Source organism: Hippopotamus amphibius, chromosome 3 (genome assembly GCF_030028045.1).
Source record: "Hippopotamus amphibius kiboko isolate mHipAmp2 chromosome 3, mHipAmp2.hap2, whole genome shotgun sequence".
Lineage (NCBI taxonomy): Eukaryota > Metazoa > Chordata > Mammalia > Artiodactyla > Hippopotamidae > Hippopotamus > Hippopotamus amphibius.
The window spans coordinates 188,041,092-188,060,100 of NC_080188.1; the positions used below are offsets into that span (position 1 = coordinate 188,041,092).

The 19,009-nt window shown below is 34.2% G+C and overlaps 1 protein-coding gene across 2 annotated transcripts in view; it reads right to left on the reverse strand.

Annotated features, from left to right (window-relative positions):
* The window catches only part of BRINP3 (BMP/retinoic acid inducible neural specific 3), a 431,062-nt gene that overhangs the window by 47,536 nt on the left and 364,517 nt on the right, over window positions 1–19,009 (reverse strand). The gene's annotated exons all lie outside the window — the stretch shown is intronic.

Genomic DNA, 19,009 nt, shown 5'->3' on the forward strand with positions numbered 1-19,009 from the left:
TTAGTAATATGTCTTACGTAAATGTGGATTTAAGGTAAACTTTTGAGTATTGAGTCACTTATCTTAAATCAGATGCTGAAGCATGAACATAATTAAGAATTAACTGTAAAAAGAAAAAATGTACAATAAATATAACAAAGTTTCCTCTGTTTACCTGAATAGAGTTCTCAGTACATTTATAATAGTTACAAATCCTTCCAACTCCCTCTCAGAGTTACAATATGTAGGATGTGAGATCATAAACTTGAATATTACAAATCCTGGGTTTTCACCAGCTGTGTCTCTTATTAGATCTTGGACATGAGCCGAGACCATTACCTCTCTTTGACTCTATTTCCTCACCTGTTAAAGGGGATAAGAACTGTACATTCCCCATGAAGATTACATGAGCTAAGGCATGAAGAGAACTTTGCACAGTGGTTGGTACAGAGAAATCCCTCAATAATGTGCCTCTCAGAAACAACACATAAAACCTAAATAGATTATTTTCCCTTTCCCGAAAGATCTCTTTTCCTAGGTGAAGCTGGGATAATGCTCACCTTCTCTGTTCCAGAAAGTATGCTAAACTTTGAGGACAAATATTGAGTCAAATAATGAATGGTATTCACAATTTGGATGCTATTATCTAACAAGCAAGAAATATGTTAATTGAATAATTGAATTCAAATTATTGAATATTCAAAGATGTTAATTGAATAATTACATTAATCAATATAAATGACCTTTGTGAAAGGTGGAGAAAAGAATAGGTAGATTGTGCTATGGGGGCACAGAAGGGGGATGGGACTGAGAGAGTGTAAGGAACAGCGTGTGCGAAGACTCAGTGCTGGACAGGAGCCTCCAAGGAAGGAGGAGCTGGTGTGGGGGTGGAACAGTGTGGTCTGGAGGAGGCTCCACACACAGGCAGGGGTTATACAAAGCAAGCTGGCCAGATGGGAGACTTCACTTTTATCCTAGAGCAAATGGGTGGGAATGGAATTTGTACAATTATAATGCATATTTTAGCCCATGATTTTGGGGAAGGGTATTTAATTTGCATAATACTCACAAATTAAATAAGTGAGTAATGATGAAGTGCCAGCGTTTAGGATAATGGATCCTGGAGAGCTGGAGAGCTGGAGCGTGAGCCTTTATGGCAGGACAGTAATCCTCTGGAAGAAGCTATGAAAAAGCCAGATGCGGGGTGTATCTCAGGTGCCCTCTACTACAAGCTTAGTGACATGGATCACCTGCTTTACTCCATGTGGAATTTGAGGAAGATGTGACATCTAGAGCGGTAAATGAATATATTTTAATTAGCAGCAAAAGTGTTTGCCAAGGCCTAGTTTGATAAAATTCTGGCCTCGTTCAAATTTAAATCTTTCTAAGAAACTGACATGGTCTTTCTTGAATTAATCTCCACAAAACATTATAGCATTTGTCGCTAGAAATGCTTCTGGGAATTAATCCATATGAGCTGCTATGAAGAATTCTCAATTTAAACTGAGAACCAGTATAGACTATTATAGCCATTATAGACTATTCAAATAAAATGTCTTTAATGATATACGATTTGTTTAGGGCTCTCCATAAAGCACTTTTATGGAAATGCTTCTGGGAATATTCCCTGTTTCAATCATGCGCTGATGCTTTTTCCATTTGTTGGTAGAATTTGGAGTTCTTTAGTTTTAGTAAGGTGGAGATGACACTTTGTTTATAAAGTATTTGGAAATATTTTGTTATTTTTAACGGGGTGCTTGTACTTAATTGTGTACGTGTATATGAGTGGGCAATAGAAACCACTTTTGGAAATTAAGGTAATATTGTAGGAGTAACCAGAAATCATAAGTTTGTATGCTTCATATTCCATGGAGGTAGCAATTGCCATGCCAATCACAAATATGTTTGCATTTAATATGATGACCAGTGATATTTGCATCTCACACTTCGATTTTAGATTACGGCCTCATGATAAACCAGAGAATCGATGCGTTCAACTCAAATCATGATTTTGAAAAGGAAGAGATTATAAATTATAAATGAATGAATAATGATTTCTGCCTTAGTGTCATTCTTCATTTCATTTGCATATTTTAGAATCTTTACAATATATTAGAAGTGAAAAAGGTAAAAAAAAAATGTAGTATATGCCATTATAGCCTATTTTGTTAAAATGTCTGTATATCTTTCTAATTCTATTACCACTACACCAATATATAAATATGTAAAATAATACCTATGTTACTATAATAGCTCACTTCTTTCAGAACAAAAGTATCATGAAATGTACTAAAAATTAAGTCTGTAAGTAATAAGACTAATAAGACAGATATGCACACCTGTGCATGTGTGCCTATGGGAAGAGCTTCTATCCATTCAATTACAAGAAGAGGCATGTGCCTTAGGTTCCTGTCTTTTTAATGGTAAAAAAAAATTCTAAGACAGACACCCTAGTATAGTGTAATCATATTAAAATAATATTATTACCTGAAATCTCCAGAATATTAGATTACCATCACCTTTTTTTGTTTCCTTTAGCTTTTGTTTATTTTATTTATTTATTTATTTTTATATTATTAGAAAACCTTTATTTAACACAGAAGGAAGCACTTCTGGAGGGATAGAGGAATGGCAGCAACAACAAAATAAACAACACAAGACGTATGGAAAACAAATAGAAAAATGGCAAATGATTTCTGTTTAAATTAAAAAGTGCAATTCAATTTATCGGACTCAAAAGGAGTTTTGAAAAAGTTGCCTTAATTAGCAATGTACTCAAAGGTCTAACTTGTGTTGCTTAACAAAAATCACTGTATCTTGAACATATATTCAGCCACCAGAACCAATCAACTCAGTTTATGTCAGATGGATTCCTTCTTTTTGATTCCCATTGGCAATGCTCTAGTTACAGTCTTTATCTAACATCCTACTGGCATACACTTCTAACACTTCTTGCTGCCTTCCCTCTTTGAACAATCTCATTCATCAAAATATTTAACTCCAAGTAATAATGCTTCCATCATAGTTGTCATCATTGAAATTTTAATTAACATGAACTCACAATTTCAATACAACTTTTGCTTGATTCCATCATCTAATTCATTTTTATATACATATATATTTTTCATATAATCTATGACTCCTGTAATTTGAGGAGAATAATTATTCCTATCTCAATTTTTACTCATAAATTTAAAAAGACTTGTCCAAATAAGATGACACATACAAAAATTCTTTATAAAATGTCTACATTTACCAATTTATTTGCAACTGTATTAGAGAATAAAAACAAATATATAAAAAATAAATAAATAAAAAGACTTATCCAAAACACTAGTAGGAAGCAAATCTAAGACTAGAAGAACAGTGAAAGAAGTATGGGATAATCAGGGTCATTGATTTTTGAGCACTTACTATATATCAGGCACTTACTAAACACTTTTATTTAAAAATCATTCAATTAAATTTATGAAATAAATATATATTTATATAAAAAAGTTTATAAATGACTGAGATATAATAAATACTCAATAAAATTGAGCTATTCTAAACACTCACAAAATCTAGATGAGTAGGTATTATTCTTTCCCAGTTAGACTTGAGATCCCTCTCCCAATGAAGACCTAACCATACTAATAAGGCAAAGAAGTTACTGCGTAAATTAAGAGCCAAAGCATCAAATTATCAAATTTTCAGTTCAAATGTTGAACAAGAATTATCAGGGTGTATGTGTGAGTCAGAAAATGATTTCGTAGCCCATCCCAGAGAAGAAAAGTGGAGGGAAACCCAGAGGTCACATGTTGGTCACTTTTCGTGCTCAGTCCCCTGTGTTGAGCATGAGTAGAGGTGGCATTGGTGGGGGCCTGTAATGGGACCCTTGCTAAGCTTAGGGATCAGTGCAAAGGGAGCCAGCAGTCTACTTGCATACGTGCGGAACTCCAGCTGTGTGCAGCCTTGCAGAGACAGCAACAGAGAGAAAGGTGGGCCAGCGAAAGATCGGCAGAACACCCAATTCCTTCCTTCCTTTGAGTCCAGAGGGTCAGAGGAAGGACAAAATATCTGAATGATCTGAACGTAAAGTGAGGAAGATGCAGAGGGGAATGTGTACATTCAACAACCACAGCCTAAGGCTGAACCATACACACCTCCAAGGGAGCAACAGGGACGGGCAAACAAAGCTGGAGCTCCACAAAGAGGCCATTCGTACCCGAGTGGGACTTAGAAAACTTTGTTAGGTTTAGAATGTACCCAAGGGTGCAGGAGAAGAAAAAAATCCTAAAGAGATGATCTCATAACTGAATGCAATGAAAATACAGACCAGATCTGACCATTAGATATAGGAAGAATAGACCTTAACATGCTTAGATGAAATTTCTGCATTCAATAAAAGAGATGGATCAATGTCAAAAAATTGCATCTTAGGAAAAAAATGATACCCATATTTTTCACATTTGAGGATGTGACTATCAAAGTCATGTTATGTCTTATTTATATTTTACACATGAAGCACATCACACCAAATCTTCTCATAGGAAAGAGGAAAGGTGAGGAGGTGACTTGAGGAAAATAGTAAACATTTTCAAGTCACTGTGAAAAAAATGAGAGAATAAGCTATTCAACTGCTAAGTGATATCTAGAGTTCCTAGAGTTCCGCTAAGCCAGGTCTGCAACCATGTAGCACATGAAATAAGTGCACACAGTTAAGGTTTTCTCCAGGTAACGGGGCGTATAATGTTATCTACCTCTTTTTTATACCCAACATTATATTTATTGTAACTGTGTATTCAGGATTCATTATGTTAAACAGAAGGGCTACACAATAAATAAAACACAATCCTTGTCCCTCAGGGGCTCACTATCTACTGGAAAGACAGACGTAGAAGCAAATAAATATAATAAAAATGTCAAAAATCTTAACTGAGGAATGGAGAGCACAGAAAGGCAATTCTTAACTTGTTGGCAAGAAAGTTTTCTGGAAAGGAAGTAATATTTCAACTGAGTCTTGAAAGACATAAAGAAATTTACCAAGCAAATAAAGAGAAGAAATAAACACAACAAGAAAAGAACAACCAAGTTGGGCTAATTTGAGTTTTTTGTATTTTGATCTACATGGCCATAAGCATTTCTCCTCTTAAACTTTATTTCTCTCAAATGTTGTTTCTATTGATGTAACCCTAATATACATATTTTCACTAATGTTCAAAACCACATTGATTTTTACTTTAAACACGCTTACATCTGTCTAAAATAAAGAGACTTATATAGATTAAAATTTACAAAATCTACTCCTATGTATGATACTATCATCAATATTATATGTTTCTTGTGGGCCATGGGGTCATCTGCCACAAAAAAGTAATTTATGTGGGATGGCTGTTTACTTAACCACATTGTATAATGTGCCAGCAACAGGAATATATTTAGGTATATAATCCTATTATTAACTACTGACCTTACTACACGCACAAAAATGTTACTCATACACAAAAATGTTACTTTTAGATTAAAAAAGGAGTTCATTTTATTTACTAAAACCAGAAACTTCAGGGCCAGACATAATTTAATTTCGCTATTTTCTCAAGATCACAACAAACCTTTTACAAAATGAAATGCTGAAATTAAAGCCAAAGGGTATGTTTTCAAACTTGGTGAGGTGAAGTCAACTGTAATTCAAAACAACACTTCAACATTGAGTTAGTCACACAAATCAGGGATCACAAAATTAGCATATTCTGTGATTCATTCATCAGAAAGTCCTGGTTGCTTCTTTCCCCACATACTGTAAAGCTATTCATACCAGCAGCTTAAAACCCTTAAGTTTGCCAAGATTCACAGGTGCCTCCGTGGAGAATGCTCCTATAGTCTGCCACTCCCCCCTTGTGAAAGACAAATCTCTATTCACAAGAGGGGAAAACTTACAGAGAGGCTATTCTTCAAAATCTTTGAAGCCAGTTCAGTCTGGAACTTGAGCAGTTGTACCTCCTCTTAACAACAGGTGCAGAATGATACACTGGCTCTCTTATAAATATTCTTGAAAGGATCCCTTCGCTTTAGCATTCTAATGCCATGTCACTTTAAATGAGGCCAGCTTTCTCCCGTCTCCTAATTTAAATGCATCAACTCTTCCATACAGTACCTAATTTATTTTACTAATAAAAATATCAAACATCAATTGGTTTGTGTCTCCTGTGCAAATTTTGCTTATAAAGATATTAATATATTTTATAGATTTGATGCTTCTTACATAAAAATCTCTTTTCTTTATCTATACTAAATTGCTCTACCTCTTGGTTATTTTCCAGTAACAAAGATAATTTTATGCCTGGAATTTAAATGCCTTTTGATTGAGACTGGAATTTGGAGATGATTGAAGTATGGAGAAAATTGCACTAGACTTAGGCTATTCTAGACTTAACACCACCATTTTCTAATTGTATAATCATCTGAATATTATTTAATATTTTAAGTTTCACTTTCTGTATCTGTAAGACAGAATAATAAATCCTGCCTTGTACATTTCAAAGAGTTACTGGGAGGATTGAATATAATATCAGTTATGAAAAAATGTACATATATAAGTTTAAAGAGTGTAAGAAATAAATATAAAAAGCAAATATAAGAAGGGAAAATCAAATATAAAATATAAAAGATGTTTTTCCCAGAAGAAAACTTTGGAGAAAATCTTTTCAACCTTTTGTCTGACAAAGATTTCTTACAACTTGCAAGTGCTAACTATAGAAGAAAATAATTAATAAATTTAGATTTCAACAAAATTTTAAAAATCTATTCTACAAAGACACCATTAAGAAAATGAAATGGCAAGTAACATGCTGGGTGACTATACTTGTGATTCCTATATCTGAGAAAAAACATATCAGAATATATAAAGAATGATTATAATTCAGTTATAAGAAAATAAAATGCTTGATTAAAATGAACAAAATATATTTGAACATACGTTTGACAGAACATGATATATGAATAGTCAATAAGCATCTGAAATATACTTAACATAATTTGTTATGGGGAAAGAAAATATTTGGTAGCATTGCAGTCAGAAACAGAAAACAGAATTTAAACATGGTTGGAGCTAAGAAATATTTTAATTTTTGTATAATTGGCTTTGGGAAAGAAACGATAGACTTCATCTTACTATTTTTTTGCTTTCATGGAAGATGCCATCTGAAAAACTGCAATGACCTTGAATGCAAATTTGAGTGCATTTTGGTTTTGTCTTAACAGTGTTTAACAGCCTCTCAAAAATATTTTTGTATTTAGGAAAATACAACTTACAAATGGAAGTTATGGAAATGAGGTGTTCTTGAGATAATTTAAACTATTAAAATGCTCACTTTTAAAGATTTATTTATTTATTGGCTGTGTTAGGTCTTTGTTGCTGTGTGTAGGCTTTCTCTAGTTGTGGTGAGAAGAGGCTACTCTTTGTTACAGTGTGTGGACTTTTCATTGCAGTGGTTTCTCTTGTTGCAGAGCATGGGCTCTAGGCACATGGGTTTCAGTAGTTGCAGGGCACGGGCTCAGTAGTTGTGGCTCATGGCCTTAGTTGCTCCGCGGCATGTGGGATTTTCCCAGACCAGGGATCAAACCCATGTCCTTGCATTGTCAGGCACATTCCCAACCACTTCGCCACCAGGGAAGTCCCAAAATGCTCACTTATTTTCAGGAATAAATTTTATTAGAAAAATAAAAAAAACAATGACCATGGTGTACTAAAGAGACCTAAGATAAAAGGAAAGACTGGAAATATGCCTGAATAATTATTATCAAAAAAGATTTCCTCAAACTCTGGAAATAATTTTATCTTTCCTTTTGGAGTTTTAGAATTTTGGCTTGAGAGATCTGTGGTTTCTGAACAAAGAGTAGAAAGGGAAAGAGGAAAGAATTTCATTCCCTTGTTTAAAATAAAGGTGATTTGCAAAAAAAATTGTAATAAAAAATTGTGATGAGTAGAGGCTACTCTTTGTTACAGAATTTCACAGAATTATACATCAACATGGAGTGGAAGAAGATAAAAGACTGTGAGTCTATAGGTCCCTCTGGTTATCTTTATAAAGACGGTCGGCTCTTGAAGCACAGCAAGACTCTCAGCTCCATGTCAGACTAATCTAGTACACTGGGATTACTGTCCCTCTAGACCCTACATCCACTCAGTCCACTTTAATTAAGCCACGACAATGTAGTAAAACAAAGGAAGCCAGATGAAGAAAATCTGATGCTCCCCAATATCTAAAAAAAGGAAACTGTCTCACCAGTGGACTACTCAGAAGTCAAGTCTTTCAGCTGCAAGCTGAGGGATAGGCTCTGAGAAGCAACAGGGCTTGCTTTATGAGTTCCACAGGACTGTAGCAAACAAAGAAGCAGCTGTTACTGGGTGTGTAACCACTCACTGCAGCTATGTCCCCAGGGTTCAGTGAATAGGGGGCAGACAAAAACACCCATTGCCCAGGCTTTCATGGAAGGGATTTGACTGTATATTTTACATCCACTGCCTGAGGGTCTGGCTTCTAATTTGCATGCATCTGGGTGCAGACTGCTACCCTCCCCTTTGGGAGGATATTCCAGCAATGCAAGGATGGTTCAACATACACAAATCAATCATGTGATATACCACATTGACAAATTGGAGGATAAAAATCATGTGCTCATTCCAATAGATACAAAAAAAAAAAAAGGAAAAAAGCACTTGACAAAATTCAATATCCTTTCATGGTAAATCTCAACAAATTCAGTATAAAAGGAATATAGTTCAACATAATAAAGACCATGTACGACCAGCCCAATCATAGCATCACACTCAATGGTGAAGAGCTGAGAGCTTTTCCTCTAAGATACAAAACAAAACAATAATTTCACCTCTTGCCCCTTTTATTTAACATAGTACTGGAAGTCCTAGTCAGAACAATTAGGTAAGAAAAAGAAAGGGAAGTTTACTAAATTGGAAAGGAAGCAGTAAAACATTCTCTCTTTGTAGATGTCATTACCTTATATGCAGAAAAAATCTAAAATCACCAAAAAAAAAAAAAAAAAACCCAAACCCTGTTGGAACTAATGAATTAATTCAACATGTTGCAATTCTATAAACTAAGAACAAAGTATTGGAGAGAGATGTTAAGAAAACAATTCCATTTAAAATAGCATCAAAAAGAATAAAATACTTAGGAATAAATTTCACCAAGGAGGTGAAAATCTCTGTACATTGAAAACTATAAAATGATAAAATAGACACAAATAAATGTAAAGACATTCCATGTTCATAGATGAGAAAAATTAATACCATTAAAATGTCTACACTACCCAAAGTGATCTGAAGATGCACAGCAGTCCCTATTAAACTTCCAATTCTAAAATTTTTTATGGAACCACAAAGACTTGAATAGCCAAACCAATCCTGGGAATAATGAACAATGTTGGAGGCATCACATTTCCTAATCTCAAACTATGGCTGATTCTTGAACAACTCAGTTTTGAACTGCGAGATTGTACTTACATGCTGATTTTTTTCACTAAAAGCACACCACATGATCCACAGTTGCTTTAATCCACAGATAGGGAACCATGGAACAGAGAACTGACTGTAAAGTATTACATGAATTTTCTACTGTGTGGATGGTTGGCTCTCCCTACTGATGTGTTGTTTAAGGGTCAAATGTATGTTACAAAGCTATAGTAATCAAAATAGTATAGTACTGGCATAAAACAAACAGACATATAGATCGATGGAACAGAAGAGCAACCCCAGAATTAAATCTACTCATCTACATTCAACTGAGCTTTGATAAGAGCACCAGGAACAACCAACCAATCAGGAAAGACAGTCTTTTCAATTAATGGCAATGGGAAAACTGGACATCCACATGGAAAACAATGAAAGAAACTGGATCCCTAACTTACACCACTCACAAAATTATTAACTCAACATAGATTAAAGACTTGATTGTAAGACCTGAAACCCTAAAACTCCTAGAAGATAACATAGGGGTTAGGTTCCTTAACATTGATCTTGACAATGATTTTTTGGATTTAGCACCAAAAAGCAAAGGCAAAAAAAAAAAAGCAAATCAAAGAAGTGTGACTATATTGACTAGAAAGCTTCTGCACAGCAAAGGAAACCACTGACAAACTGAAAGGTAACCTATGGAATGGGAGGAAATATTCACAAATAGTATGTATGATAAGGAGTTAATTTTCACAATACACAAGGAACACTTCAATCCCAATAGCTAAACATAAATAACTCAATCAAAAAATGGCCAAAGAACCTGAATAGACATTTAACTAAAGAAAATATTCAAATGGCTAATAGGTACATGAAAAGGTGCTCAAAATCACTAATCATCTGGGAAATGCATATCAAAACCACAATGAGCTACCAATCACACTTGTCAGCATATTTATTACCAAAAAGACCAGAGACAAAAAAGGGGACCCTTGTACACTGTTGGTGTGAATGCAAACTGGTACAGCCACTATGGAAAACAGTATGGGGGGTCCTCAAAAAATTAAAAAGTATGATCCAGCAATTCTACTTCTGGGTATATTTCCAAAAGAAATGTAATCTTTCTAAAGTGATATCTGTACTTCAGTGTTCATTGCAACATTGTTCATAAAATCTAAGTTATGGAAACAACTTATGTGTCTGTTAACTAATACATAAAGAAAAACTTTATATATATATATATATATATATATGTAGTGAAATATTATTCAGGCTTACAAAGAAGGAAATCCTGTCATTGGCAACATGGATGCACCTAGAGGGCATCATGCTAAGTGAAATAAGCCAGACAGAGAAAGACAAATACTGCATGGTATCACTTTTATGTAAAACCTATATATATATATATATATATATATATACACGTGTGTGTATGTTGGGGTGTGTGTGTGTGTGTGTGTGTGTATTAGAACTCATGGTATCAGATAGTAGAATGATGCTTGCCAGGGATTAAGGCAAGTGGGGGGGAATAAACAGAGGTTAGAAACAGTACAAACTTTAAGTTATAAGATGAATAAGGCCTGAGAATCTAACGTGTAACATGGTGACTATAGCTGGTAAGTGTTGTACAATTGAAATTTCCTACGAGAGTAGAATTTGTGTCCTCACCAAAAAAAGAAAAAAAAAGGGGAAAAAATTGCAAATGTATGAGGTGAAGTTTGTTTAAGACGATGGGAATCTTTTCCCAACGTATATCAATGTTTGATCACACTGTATACTTCAAATATATTACAATTCTATTTGTCAATTATACCTTAATAGAAAAGAAGAAAGGGAGGAAGGAAGGGAGGGAGAGAGGAAGAAATGAAGGAAGGGAGGAAGGAAGAAAGAAAGCCAGTCAAGCCTTGTAACTGAAAATAAAGAACCAGCTGAATCTGTCCCAAGGTAGCCTGAGGCAGTATTCCTAACTGCTCATGCCAGCAGGACCAGCAGCCCTTTGCGGTTATGGAAATGACAGTAGAATATCCTGAGAGTGATGCTTCAACAAGCAACCTTCCTAACACTGAGAAAGTTCTCTACCACCTGACCAATGCACACTTGGATAGATGTACTAGGGATGAATTTGAAATATTTAATGAAGAGCATTGCATACCAACCATTCAGAATAAACCCCCTGCAAATAATAATGGAAATCAGGCACTATGCCATAGTGTTCTGGCTATAACTGAATATGAGTACTGAGGTATACTTGGGACTATTTTAAGTCCTTTAAGTCAAAAGTCAAGGTGGTAGCTAAGGAATACCCCTTTAACAAGTGTAAGTGGAGTGCAAAAATTTAGAATTAACAGTCCCTATACAGATAGGTTATTGGAAACAGCTAATTTCTTGAGAATCACACAGGTTTGACCATTTATAACTTTACCAAAGGATATTATGAGTGAATCAATGGCCTTATAAGTTCATGCGAGAAGAATGAGGCCTGGTTGGTCTGTTTGGATGTCAACAGTCCATGAAAATGAATAGGAGGGTTTTAGAATCCCATTTGTTGTATGGGACTCTATAAACATCAATTAATTTACAGTCATAGAAGCCATGAAAATGCATCAAGTATATTCCAGGAAATTTCAATACGAATCAATACCTTTTTGAAACACAAAATCCATTTCCCCCATCACTAAGTGGCTCATAGCTAGTGTCTGTTCTCCGTGATCAATATAAAAGAAGACAGTGTCATCTATAACACCCATATTTCATCTTTCATGTTAATCTACTCTACAACAAAGCGAGGATCCTTGGAGAGTAGTGAATTCGAAGTTTGGGGCATGAAAATACAGGCTGGGCTTGGAATATTGTGAAAGGATAATGTGATCAACTGTGATACCATCAGAGACGTTGGTATCCTCAGGAAACTGTAACTCCATATTATGTATCCTTTCCTTTTAGTGGTCATTTTTCTTCCAGTAGGATATTTTATCTTTTATACAATTAAATTAGACATTCAAGCATATTCATCTACAGTTTACATTTGTGTTTTATTTTTTTTTTCACATTAAAGTCATGTTGGTTTTATAAAACAAATTGCCCTTCAGAATTTCCTATAGCCTGGAAAAACCAAATAACATAATATTTCTAACCTTTACAGATTGGAGAAATCTTGCCTGTGAGCACAGCTCATCCTGATGCTTTTCAAACTGGCAATTTTAACACATTTCCCTAATGTCTTCCACACCATCCCACCCCATTACCTCAGACCACATTTCCTGCTGGGATCTCTGGCTCACTCCATTCTGGCCACTGGGACTCCGTAAGATTCCTTACGCATTCTGCGCTCCACTGGAGCTCAGGGTGCTATACTTGCTGTTCACCCCACCTGTAATTCTCTCTCTCAGACATACATATGACTTACCGTACTCTCACCTCTTTTAAGTCTTTGCTGTCAATTCCATTTAAAATTATACACACACACACAAGCATCCTTCATCATCCTTGAAACTCTCTATCTTCCTCTCTGGTTTATTTTTCTCCATAGTCCTCATCACCTTCTAAAACAATATATAATTTGCCTGTTTATTTTCTTCCTCACGCCACTAAAACATTAACTCCAAGTTTCCAGGAAATAAATAAATAAGTAAATAAACTTTATTTTGTAGGCTGATGAACCTTCTGTGCCTATTTATTTGTGCAACAAATAAATACATTAAATATTTACTTGAATGAACAAATAAATGGTTACAAGCTCTAAGTAACATTAATTTTTAAATTTTTCCTCTTTAATATTTAAGGCATTTAAAACAATGAATTTTACTTTGAGTCCAGAATTTGTTAGATTATAATAGGTATTGCTATGAAATGTTCTTTCTTTTAATGCTTTCTCTAGAATTTGAAATTTCCCTTTGGATTTTCTTTGATCCAAGGATTACCTAGGGGTGGATTTCTTAATTTCCAGTCAGATAAGAATTTCATTTAAAACCTTGCACTGAAAATATTTAAGCCTATTAGACTATGATTAAAAATGGCCTGATAAGTTTCTAACTTTTAAATTTTTTAAGATCTATATATTAATTTAACCTTACAATAGGTGTGATTTTATGCTCTCTCCTGGACACATCCTCTGGACTGCTACAATCATACACCAAATTGTTACAAATACTTGAGTGTGTTTATAGACTTTACAGTATTTTCTTTGCTATTTAATTACTGTATCATCACCAACATCATCACCATCAGTATCATTATCAAAGAGATATTTTTTGAATGCTTAATAAATGCTGAGACTTTACATATATAAGTCAGTTTAATTCTCATAATACTTCAACAAGGTAACACTCTTATTACCCCCCCGTTATACTTAGGAAACTGAGGCAAAGAGAGAGAAAGTAATTTATCAAGGCTATTCAGCAGTGTAGTCAGGATACTTCTAAAACACTACCCTATTTCTTTAAAATAGATTTTAATATCTAGTGATGCTTATCTACTATCATTACCCCCTTTAAAATATAATATGCCACTTTCCCTTACTTGCTTTTTCTAGATAAATTTTGATTATTATGTATTAAATTGCATAATATTAATTTGAGGAGAAAATAATATCTTTATAAGTTTTTTTCCATTCAGAAACATGACTAAGCACTCCATTTATTCATAATTTCCCTTAATATCCTAAATAGTTTTGTTTTAGCTTATTTCTTAGTTATATTACATAATTTGACATTCTTGTGAATGTAATCTTCTTTCTATTATATTTTGTTACTGATTTTGCTTATTTAGTAGGCTACTGATTTTTTATTTACTTATTCTGTAACTAATTTGTTTAGAGTTGTTTCAGTTTGGTTTTGTTTTCTGCTCTAGTTGATTCTCTGGAGGCTTTCCAGATAAATATTTATGCCACCCACAACTAATAACCACACCTTCTTTTAAATATTAATATCTCTATTTTTGCTAATTCCATATTCATTTTTTATTTTACTAGCAGAAGTTCCTAAACAAAAGTAAGTAATAAAAGCAATAGTAGACATTTCTTTTCTTGGTCTTTAAATCGAATAATGATAACTTTTTTTAATTTCAAGAAAAAGTTTATATACTTTTAAAAATTAACTATTCTATTAATACCTTGATTTAAAAAGTAATATTTTCAGAAGAAATATTTGGAGATTATAATATCTGAGGAACTGCATAATGCAATGTCTTTCTGTTTCCCTCTTATATAGGCAATCACTTGACAAAAACTAAAATTGTTGAGTCACTATTTTTCCTCTCAAAACACCATTGATTGATCTTCCATACTTTAGTATTTTAGCACTGTTCATTCATTACAAATTTTTTTCACGCACACTTGGTTACATTTTCAGTGAAGAAAAATAAAAATTCTTCTGCTGTCACAGTCTAAGGGAAAAGAAAAATCTAGGAGTCAGCTTCCGTCTGGTGGCTACAGATTGGCTTGCTACATTTGGCTTCATATGGATAAACCGGATGCGATTCTGACAAGGTACTCTGTTTCTTTGGTTCTCTCTAGGGGTAGAATGATAGCAATTCAAGAAGCCAAACTGTGATCCAGAAAGAGCCACTAGCTGTGTCTGCCTTCAGGTATCGCATACAGAGATGAAGAAGCTTTGATCTGTGATAGACAAATGCTGTAGTCGTTGTCCTTGGAGACAGCAGGTGAGATGAAGATGACTGAGTGCACACCTTTGTCTTTTCTTTTGTGTCCATGCACATGATAGGTTGGCTTCTAAAATGTGCCAAATCTTTAAACTCTTTGATGAACTAGGAAGAACTGAAATGGACTAGCTAAAAATGACTAATGTTAACTCAGAAATCATTACACAGCGCCATTCTTCTTTACAAATTTTGTTTGGTGCTCTGTCCTTTTGTTATCCAGATTCAAGCCTTACAAGAAAAGCTCTCTCTCTCTTTCTCTCTCTCTTCTTCTTCTCAAATACCTATCAGTTTTCTCCTTATGGAAATTCTATTATGCATTCTCCATGCTCTTCAGGTACTTTTCTTTTTTCCCCCCATAAATTACATCTCCCCATTCTTTATTTGCTGTTATGGATTAGTTTCTTAAGATTTTCTTCTAATACACCAATTCAGCTTTCTCTAACAGTCCACTGCCTTTCTTTTAGTCTTAATTTTAATGATCATATTTTTTTAACCTCCAAAACTTTCTTATTTTCTGGGGATTTCATTTCATGACTTCGTGTTTTAACATGGATTCAATATCCTTTCAAATTCCTTAGCAACGAGGGATGAGCAAGAGCTGGGAGCCCTATTCTAACAAACATGGCAAATTTGGGAAGCACCATAGCGTGGGGATTAAGAACCCAAGCTCTGTAGCCAAACTGCCTGAGTTCGAATCCTAAATCTGCCATCACTAGTTGAGTAATCTTGTTGATACCAGTTGAGTAATCTTGGGCAAATTGTTTAGATTATCTAAACTTCAGTTTCCTCAACTGTAATTTTAGGGTAATAACACTAACTACCTTGTAAGATGGTATTACATGAGCAAAAACAGGTAGAGCACTTAAAAGAGTTTGACTCAGAATTTGTTCTTAATACATGTTAGCTAATTATAACAGTTCTTATTAGCAAGTCAACCCCCAAATCATCATCCTTTATCATGCTTTCTCTCTGGCCCTGAAATAAAGGCTATTGGTGGGGTCCGCTGTCTCCTCTGTCTGCTACCAAGGTCACTATTTCACTTGGATGTGGTAAATTGTGAATTGATCAACTTTAGCCTCATTCGTATTTGTTTCCTGTAGTATATCTTTCAAAAATCTCTCCGTATTAATGGCATGATTCCATAACTTCATGTAGTGATATTTTGTTCATTTCAGTTGGAATTTTGATGAGGTTATGAAACAAAAGTGATGTATTTAGATCTTAGTCATATATTTTCCTCCTTAAGTTTCCAATATATAGTCAACCTGTGTGTGTGTGTCTGTGTGTGTGTGTTTAGGATAATAAGAGGAGATATATATACATGTATGTATATATTAAAATTGGTAGGCTCTCCTTGTATTCTTACTATTTTGCTTTCAGATTTGTTTATAGCTTGTTTGAACTAATCTTACTCCAGCTCAATAAAAGATACTACCTCAGACTTGATCTTTTTTGTTTCCTTTTAGAAACCTACATGAAGTCTTCCTGCTGGGTTTAATAGAACAACCACAACAAACTGACCTTCATTTTCTCCTGTGTTCTTTTGTCACATCAATGTTCTTTTGTGTTGTTCCATTTCTTGCTGTCTGAAGTGCATCTGGATTGTGAGATAGGGGATTTTGATTTTAACTGGCATTGATTTTTGAAATTTATTCACTCACTTTATAACTTGTAGTGGCTGCCTCAAATGAAGTGCTTCAAAGTTTTTTCGTTTGTTTTTTGTTTTCTTCTCCAGTGTAAAGGATTTAAGTTGGTGTATATCTTTGTAATATTTAGTTTTCCCATCCTTGATTCATAAAGCCATTTGCTTTTAGCAAATAGTATTTTACATTAAGGAACTCTGGGTTTTGATCATATAGCATTTCAATATATAGCATTACACATAGCATTACTCGCTATATATACGCATACCTCTGTGTGTGTATACATAAACACAGATACATGCATATACATGTGAGAAACACATGGAACAAAATAATGATGAAATGAAGGCTATTTGTTCTTTTGTTTTGTTTGTCCACATCATGAAGATTATAACATACACTAAGTTTAACGATTGCACACTGCCGCTACAAGGTGTTACCAAATTAATCGGAAAGAGTTTAGGACAAATGGTATCTTACTGATACATTTACAAGTGACAGTTTTGACATAACTTATCTACACACATTGAAGCCTCCAAATACTATAAAAACCCACCTTCATATAATATGGGAAAACTTTGAGTGTTATTCCTCTCTATGCATATACTATTATACTTTTTACAGAGTAAGATGTTTGGAAATTATATTCTACTCTAAGTTAGATCACACCTGTATCATGATGTTTACTTCTGGCTACAACATTTTAATGGGGGGGTATTCAGGAGGAAAGTTTCATGGGTAAACATAATAATTCTGATCTAAAAGCTGGGTTTCTTATTTGAGATAATAAAGCCACCATAGCATCCCAAGGGTGGATAATGTTCAGATTCTTATTTATTTGGGCAAGTAAACATATATCCACTTCTTCCATCAAAAGTAAAATTGTTTACAAGGGATTCAAGCAGAATTGAGATTGAGTCTCAACTCGAATTTAAGTATATTTAAAAATTTAATGTGCATCTCTTCTAAGAATTTTATTGTCAATAACAATGTAAGATTTAGAGAAACATTAGTGTCCTGAAATCTGTATTGATTCTCACTTTGTGCTCCATGTATGGTTAATAATTGATAGTTAATATGATGTCAATAAATAATCAGTTTATTTGCTTGTACTCCATAACATTTTTTCCCTCTGAGATGTAACTTTGTGTGCCAATTAACCATCACAGGCAGTTTTGCATTTAATGTAACCCTCTATCTCATGAAAAATATTGGGATGAAAATCAGAGTTCAAGGTCTTAAAGAAGCAATGTGACAAAAATGTGTTTTATTAAACAAATTAGCAATTAACTTGTAGTACCATATCAAGTAATTCCTTTATAGAGATGAGGTAATACAATCTCCAAGTCTTTCTGAGAAAGTAATTAAAAGAATTATTTGCCAAGAATTGGTACCTTGCACTCAGAATTGATCTAGGAAGTTGAGAAAATAAAGGTCTTCTAAAATCATTTTCAGCTCAAGGTAACTGTCAAAAATTTTAAAGTGATTGAAGTGATTGCATTACAACTGCGACCAATTCTAGAAGCTGTAAATATTGGACTAAAAATGGTGGTATGATGTTTTCCAAGTATACACTTTGAGAAGGTAAAAGGCATTTTATAGGAAGCAAAAAGTTTGTTCTGGAAAAAATCCTTGTTTAAACAAATCTCCTTTTTTCTAATTGTAGGACACTGTAGAACATTTGGTATGCATATATACATTGTAGGCTTCCAAGAAAATTTACAGTAATTATAGTCTCCAAATTTGCTTGACCATAGCTCTTTAAAAAAAAAAGTGTTATGTATATATTTTAGAAAACAAACACTAATATCTCACAAAATGCAAGTTTTTAGTGGAACACAATGAAGGACTATCATCAATTGCTTAGTGAGGACAAAATGAGGGCTACCAAATGCAGAGTCTTCCAAGTACTCTCTGCCACATGAACCTGTGAGCAATGTCAAATAAGGAACTGACTCTGATTGTTTAAGCAAAGTGGTACTCACTCCACGTAGAGCTTGGAAAGGGGCATCCTAATCTTGCACACTATGGACTTTATTTCCAAGATTCTGTGAAGAGGGCTTTTCTTTCCAGGAATTTAACTGAAGTGTTAAAGTAGTTCTCTGGAGCTCTCTATATTGTTACTATTCTCAAATCTGACTATTTAATAGCAACTCCATTGAGTTATGGGGGGGGGGGATGTACTTGTGAGTGGCATGCAGTTTTTCTTGGAAGACTGTTTTAATGCCATGAAGATGGAGTAGGTGGTACTGAAATGATATCTGCACAGTTAACC